Genomic DNA, 8724 nt, shown 5'->3' with positions numbered 1-8724 from the left:
TATTTTTCACACAATTAAAAAATTGGCACAATTTATAATTGGTATCGGGTGCTTCATAGATTTTGGAGTAATTGGCTAAATTTAATCCCAAGTTACAGTTACTGTACCTGATTTCTTGTGCGATTTTCCAGTATTTTGAAGTGAACTTTTCTTAAAATGAATTTTTCAGATTTTACATGAGTTCTAATTTTTCTTCCAATTTGAATTGCATAAAAAAATTGACTTGCTGGCGGAAAAGGAATTAAATTTAGTTTTCATTTATAGGGTATAAGTATCACCTATGATTTAAAACATTCCATCTAATACTGTGACTAATTTTTTCTTATAATTTTTTTTCCACCTAAATTAAAAAGGGAACCAGATTTCGACAGCTCATAATCTGCAAATTTTCAAAAACTGAGTTTACACCATACATAAAGTAAAATCTTTTATTACTTTCTCTATAGTGGATGCCGGACATACACATAAATGCGAACTAGAGCAAAAAACAAGTGCTAATACAAGAGTCATATAGCAAAATCTATTGGGAAAAAAATATAGTGCAGAACCAGGTCAAAATGTACAAACCATTGGTGTAATTAGTCCAGGTTTATATAATCCATTCCAGCTCTAGTTTCTATTCCGTAGGTAGAAAACATGGCGGTTATTATTTCGGGAATTTGATAAATATTTATATATAAGCAAAACTAAATTTTAAGAGAAGGTAACGTAAAACATAAGCTTAACTAACAACAGCGAAGTCTTAAACTTTCCCCTTAAGGCTTAATTTTTGGATTTAAAAACCATTGGCAATGCAAGCGCGGTTTTTTACCTGAACCGAACCAGTATCGGTGCGCCCTAGTACCACAATTTTTTTCCAACGGATTTCGCTAAAAGATTAATACTTCTTAGATAGAAAACTCCCGTAAGAGCCAATAGAACCATGAACGTCGTTTGACTATTGCGCCCTCTAAATGTCGCGGAGTAGTACTAACCGGAAATAAAAATGGTTTTGTGGCGTCATAAAAGTGGGTAATTCAAAAATTGATTATGGCGCCATATTTGAATTTTTTTACTATACCATGCGATTAAAATTGCTGGGAAATGTGGGTTTTTTTCGAAAATTATAGTAGACAAATTTAAAAAATGTTAAACTAGGACTTTGTTGTCGCAATATTAAATAAGGTACTCGATTTGTCAGTTTTTCTATTTGCATACTATAATTTCTAAAAGACCCATACTTTTCCTACTAGATACATAGGATCTCGTTTTTAGAAATAAACAAGAAATATTCACAAAATTAAGTTACTATATTATAAGAGATTATAGCAAAAAATTCACAAGTTATACAATAAAAATTAACAGTTGCACATGCTTGTTAAAACATTAAATAAAATATAAAAATTCTTTGAAATTCCACCCTGTAAAAAGACCAATGAAAATTTAATAAAATCATCAAGAAAATTGCCGCATATTCAATTCACCAGTAATTTTTCTTAGTATATTTTATAAATGAAATAACTATCAACAAATTAGTAATGAAAGAGCCAATAAGTAAATATGTTAAGAGTAACATTTATTTAATTTTTAATTTTAGACTCCAAGATTTATATAGAATCCAAAATTCCTCATGCATTGAAACTGGCGAAATTTCTCTTCTCTTAAGGCTTGGTGTCAGATTCAGAGTAAGTTTTGACATTGAGGCTGTCAAAATTTCTATACTGAAACAAAATGAATCCTGCTTATTGAGCTTCGCTGTGTAATTTATTTTGGACAATATCAGAAATAGAAAACATATTACATAGAAGTATTAATTTTTAAAATCATTCAAAAAAATTAAATCTTTCCCCATTTTGCCATATTATCCTTCCAGGATTCTATGGTATTACTAAAGACTTGAGTGCAGATTTTAAATTTATTAGCAACACGTTACTAAGTTAGCTTGAGAGCAGTTTATCATTAAGTTAAGCTTGCACCTCTGGGGGCATCATTTGTTACGAAAACCAGTCTTACCTTGTATGAAGCCTGGAAGGTTAGCCAAACAAATGGCATCTGGTTTATAGCCGCTCCTTGAATTAGGCATGAAATAATGAGAAGTAAAATAGCTTTCATATACATCGAATTACAAATAGAATTGTTTATTACTGAGATTTTCATGGTTCAAAGACGTAATAATCAGAATTATATATATTGGGCCTGTTAAACAACCAGGAAATCTGTGTATTTTACTATCCAGATATTTAATCCAATAGCTTCTTCTTCTCCATCCATGTGGAATCCATTTCCACGTTTGTTGTTCACATTGGCATTTTCATAAAAAGAAAGCTTATTGCAATAACTATTTATGCAAATGCAATCTCGCCAGAGTTTATATTTGATTCAATGTTTTTACTATACATATGTATATTTCTCAGTTCTTTTACAACTCCCTGAATTATAATTCACTGCTTCTTGAGAAATTTGCCTTTATCCCACGTACATCCATCTAAATGAAAACGAATCACAGCTGATCCACAACACACTGAACTAAACACATGGACCAGATCAATTTTGTTAAGATTCTTCCCAAAATTTGATTAATGAACGTTAATTTTTTAGTAGAAGTTAAAAGAAATTCTTTGCAAGCTAAAGAACTGAGAAAAATGACGCATTTTATATGGCATATCAGATGCTTGATAGTTTCTGTAGTCTTGAGGACGTAATTTCACACCGCCATCTATATGTCAAGCAGTAGAAGCTTTTTCAGTGTTCCGTAAATGGCCCACACTTTCAAGGTTTCTAGGTTTTTAACACTGACGTTATTCAGCTATTTTTTATTGCCAACCTAAATATTTTATTGATAATTTGTTTAGGTTTGAGAGATTGAGTAATAATATCTCTAGAATCTAAAGAATTTAATTCTATAAATATTTCCAAAATATTTCCAAACATTTTTAATCACACCACAATAAAATTAGAGTGGACATTTTTTCTCACTGTTTCGGTTTTCAAATGTTTTATTACATGCAACCGTTATGCGCATTAATGAAATGCGAATTAAAATCATATTCTTAAAAAGTCATATAATAATAACATGCCAGGCCTACCAGAACGACCAAAAAAAGTAGATACATAACATTTCTAATAATATTCTTTTTAATATTATGCAATATTCTCTGTTGTAAAAATATATAAATTTTACTGGTGGCTCAGTAGAATTGACATCATTCTTTTACAAAAAACATCACTAGATAACATTACCTAGGACCTAGAAAATTAATTTAAGCAACATTATATAGAAAAGGCTACTTAATAATTTAAGTTCTATGTCTAGGTACATAAACATAGTACATAGGTAGGTAATACATAGGTACATAATCATTCTCCTGAGATTTAAATGGTGTATGTCCATTCGGATGTTATTTTCTCGTAAATATAGTGTGAACAACGGTGCATTAGAATTTTATGGTTGAAAATACGTGAGTGGAGTATTCTCCGATTCTGCATATACGCCATCTAAGCGCTAAGAGGTTATATGTCACGTGATCTCCTCTGCGAATCCCAAAGATAAGACGTATACAAGAGTTCTGTAGTTTTTGCATTCTGCTTTTATCATGGCAATCCAAACACCAGCAAACTGTATCAAATAATTACACTGTGAAAGCAATAATGCCTCGCACAATAGTTTTTTAACCTTACAAGTGGTATTTTGTGGGTGTATTGGTCAATTAATTATTGTTAAAGAAAACTATTTGATTCTTACCATTACCAACGCTTCAAATTATATTTAATTTATCTTCAGGGCTCTGCAATAGATAGAAAGAAACATAACATTTTTTTTTCTTCATTTTCTATTAATATTTGTTAAAAAATAATAAAAAATATAAGTTAGCATAAAATTACAGTATGCGTTTAAGAAATGGGTGAAAAAGAAAACTTTCAAAAACACTTTCCGAAGTCGTAGTTCTCTCTCGTAAAATTAAAAAAGTATATACTCGTTTCATGGGGATAAAAAATAACTTGATAATAGATACGGTGTAATATTTTATTACTAGAGTGTTGTTGCTTGATTGCGATATTGAGGTAGGTAATTTATAATTTAGATTTAAGACGCATTTCAGTGTCGCATCTAAAGTTGACATTGACACAACTGCTTCAAAGTATTTTTGGAAAAAGAATTCGATGAAGATCTAAAAGTGAACCTTTCTTTGAAGCAACATTCTTCCTATTTCTTAAAAGTAAATTTAATGATAGTTAAGTTGTAGCCAGGTGCAGTCAATAAAAAAGCTGAGCGAAACGTTTCAGGGTCAGTAATTATTGTAGAGCCGTTATGTGCGTTCATTAAATTTAGTCCATATTTATTATAAATTTATATTTATACATACATTTTAATTTAAATATTTTTAAGTATCAAGTTTAAATTTTTTTTTTATATTTCTGTAAGCGATTTCATATTTTTTTGATGCTTGCTAGCGAACTATTACAGAGATTGGATTTTTTTCAAACAATACGTGGAAGTGTATTCTTAAATTCCAAATCTTTGCAATATTTCCATATAAGCAATATTTAACAAATAATTTAAACTATTTTTAAAATAAAAATCAACACATAAACTATTCCTGTTTGGGAAGTTGAGAGCAATAATTTTTGGTTGTGTTTTGATTTGTTTGTTTGGATTGTCAATTTATTTATTTATATATTCATTCTAACTTTTTTGAGTTAGAAATTCATCGTAAGTATAGTAGTAGCAGTACATCGTAAGTGTTGAGAAAAGCATAAGTAGCAAAAAATAATTTCTGCCGAATAGGCCTGGCATCTGAAGGTCGTAAAGCCAAAGAACAAAAAAGAAAATTTATAATTATTATCAAGAAAAGTATGAGGTCAAACATAACCCTTACCCTTGATGTCCCAATATATCTCCAAATTATTGGCGCGTTATCAGATTCGTTGTTTGGTGTCTAGAATAAGGTGTTATGCTTTGCCTTAATTCTGACATGGCCAACCTGACATTAATTCGTTCTCGAATTGACGGTTATCTGAACCAATAGAAAGAAACGGCGACAGAGATGTATTTTTTTCCTATTATTACTTATTAATAGTTTTGAAGCTGTGCGTTGTGAACTTTCTTGTGTGTAATTATTATTAAGCATAATCTTATAAAAATTAAAATATTATATTTTATTTATTAACATAAATAATCGTAAAGTTTAAAAATATTATTATTTTATATTTTTTGAATTTTAAATCTGAACCCAAAAATGTAAAAATACTTAAATAATTAATAACGTCGCTTATAATTTGCTTACATTTGCACGAAATATTATTATTGAACATTCACCTAAAAATGTTATTCTAAGGAATCGGAGAATTCTCCAGACCACACACGAAGCTTGTCTTTATTAACGGATTTATTTCGAATCGATCAAACAGTTTACTGTAACATTTTGAATCATAAAGTTAGCACAAAAATCTGAATTTAAAAATGATTGACCTATGACGAAGATGATGGTCAGTCGCGGCGCTTTGAAAAACATATTAGGTGTAAAAACTACAGATAAGATATTATATTTGTTTATGTATGTAAATATAAATATATATAATTGATAATAGATATGGTTTAATATTTTAAGAATAGAGTGTTGTTGCTTGATTGCGGTATTTAAGTAGGTAATTTATAATTTAGGTTTGAGTACGTAGAACTTAGCTTTTCAGTGTCGCATGTAAAGACCACGTCTTTTACAACAAACGCAAATAACGTGAACTGAACCCTTAGAACATTAAAAAACTAGAATTAGTAAACAACAACCTTGTTTGAGTTCAACATGTGCACAGGAGCAAGGGGGGTGTTTTACAAATGTATTCATCGATGTTGTCAAGTTTACACACATTTTCAAAAGAGATATTTTGTATATTTAGAAAAAATAAATAAATGAAAAACAAAATTTATAAAATATTGTAGTATTGTACTTTAATTTTAATCTTAAATATATAAATGTTATTAATCTTTTTGAAATAAGTACCTATAAGTATTTTTTTAAATAACTTTTATACCTAGGTAGAGACGTAATTTTGGAAAGTGAAAACACAATGGATTTAATTAGTTATATAAACGTACTATATATTAAAAGTTTTATTTTATAAATGCTGCAAAGACATGTATATGACTGATTTGAAAAGAAACTTAATTATTTTATGCTAAAATATTAATTTACAATCCGCAGTTTCGATTAATACTCATAAGAAGAAACTGCAAAAAACTTATGAGATAGGTAATGTTTTTTCAAATATTTGCCTAAAACTTACATAAAAAATTATAATACACATATACTTAAACTTATAAAAATATACCTACTATTATATTAAAAAAAATACTGATAAATAGCAAAAAAATATACAATTTATTATTTTTATTTACTGCTCCTTTTTCTTCTTTTTCTTTGATGGAAAATAAACTTGTTTATCCATTTTTCGTTTATTCAAATGAATTAATTTGTCTTATTTACCTGTTCCATCATTGATGTCAGTTGTCTCATGCACCTAGACATTTACAGGTATATGTTAATCTTATATAATTTTTTAAAAAGATAGCGATCATAAATTTCATCATTTAAAGATCTTAAAAAGTTGCTCTCAATTTCAATTTCTCTTGTTGATTGCTTGTTCAATGGTTGTACTGCTACTTGTTGATTTTCAGTCGACTTCTCATTAACAAATGTTTCAATTTCTACACTATGGCTAGCTTCAATATTATTGGAAGAATATTCCCCAAGGAGGTCAGCGATCACCTAAAAAAGAATTGCTTCCCTTTCTTTGCTCGTATAAACATATTAAATGTATGTGTTTGCATATTGTTGTTTTAATGCAATATTGTGGACACTCACATGTGTAGCGATGAAAACAGATCTTACATAATTTACAATACAATTTTTTGCAACCAACCTCGCAGACTTCATTTAGGGAAACATTATAAAATTCTTCTTTTGCATTTATTACCTGAAACCGTCCAAATCCAATTTCAGTTACCATATTTGCCATATCCATTTTTTCGGCCATTTTGTGAGCTTTTACTTTATCTTGGTAGTTATCTGGTCTTTTTAACTTTAAAACTCTCTGCCATATCTTTGCGTTCACCAAATCTTCAATTACATCCATCAACCTATAATTTATATTAATATCAACTTTAAAGCCCTTAGATTTGTGCATAATCAAATTTCGATTCAAATTTAGGAAACAGATCAAACAGAGAATGTGTAACGTTTCAGCGTGAAAGCTGAAAATTATTCAATGACAAATAAAATATGTAAGAATTTGTAATTTATAAAATACATATATACAAATCCTAGGCTCAACCCGACCCAACTACAGTACCTACTAGTACTTATTATTAGCATTCACTAATTTCCAGCTCTCACTGTAACATAAGCCGATTCCAAGCGATCTATCGGTTTTAACCGCGGTTAAGCCCTTGGTTCACCTTGAACAGTCCCTTTATAACATAACCAATCGTGTCCGCTTGCACGTGTTTGGTTGAAGTACCTTCGTAATTTGTCAGCTGTCACTATCATAATTTTGTTTGTTTTTAAATAATACCCCAGACGCCAGTAATATTATATGTAATTAGTTCTTAAACATAAATATCAAAAAAGAAAACTTATTAGCCATAATAAATTTTGTCATTTTGTCATTTTTAAAAAGGAAATAATTTGTTGTTTGTTTTTTTTCCCGCACTTATTTTAATATGTTTGACATTTGACGTTTAGAAAACAGCTCCGGACGTGGGTAATTACTGTTCCAAATTGATGACGTATAAAGGGCTAATTGGTGACGTCACGTATCTCAAGCGGTTATAACTATAACCGCTTGGACGTGTTTGGTTAATACCATTTAGGAACGGTAATTACCGATAGACCGCTTGGAATCGGTTATAGTACTTGTCTATGGTAATATAGTGTTTAAAAATAAACTTTTCAGGTATTATTTTAAAACACAATAAACAACAATATGGTCAATATTTCACAAAGAAACAAAGGAAAGTTTAGCATAATCGCGATAATCGCAATAATCGATCAAATTAGTTGGAGCTTTTTTACGAAAGTAAACCAGCCAACAAGCGCAAAAAAAGCGGGAAAATTCGTGTCGTTATTCTTGTCAATCACGTCAAACGAATGGAATCGGGTGCTTTTTAGTGGCGTCTACTTGTGTCAGTCGAATCAACAATGCGTTCAAGCGGCGTTGCAATATTGTTGCCTTTTTCTCTAATACACGTTATTTGCATTCATTTAAGTTTGATTATTGATTTCTTTATAGAATATGTTTTCATAGGTTATTAAAGAGAATGCTTCATAGTAATTCAACAGTAGTACTTTAGTTTTGTATCTATCAAAATAAGTGACAAATTTTAATGATATTATTTTAGCATTTGACATCATTGCATCAGAAATGTTGCAAGCAAACAAACTGCCTATAGTTCCATGACAATGCTAATTCTAGCCCTTCGATGTTCTTAGCCTGAACCAAACATAGAAGATTTGCGTCTTTTAGGGTAATGTCAGGTTACAGCATACTTTTTTTAAATCAGAACTAACACAACTTTGAATTAATCTTTAGATCTTCTTGTGTACGCCTAAAAGAAGATGTTCTTTTACAACCGATGGTCATTACACGAGTAACAAAAGCGTGAATTATTCTTTACATCTTCTTGTGTACGCGTTTAAATACAAATTCTATTTTCTTACTTTAAAAATTTATGGTAGCCGCGATGAATAA

The sequence above is a fragment of the Anthonomus grandis genome, chromosome 7 (genome assembly GCF_022605725.1).
Source record: "Anthonomus grandis grandis chromosome 7, icAntGran1.3, whole genome shotgun sequence".
Taxonomy (NCBI): Eukaryota; Metazoa; Arthropoda; class Insecta; order Coleoptera; family Curculionidae; genus Anthonomus; species Anthonomus grandis.
The sequence above is the reverse complement of the archived record's forward strand: the minus strand, read 5'-3'. Positions refer to the sequence as shown.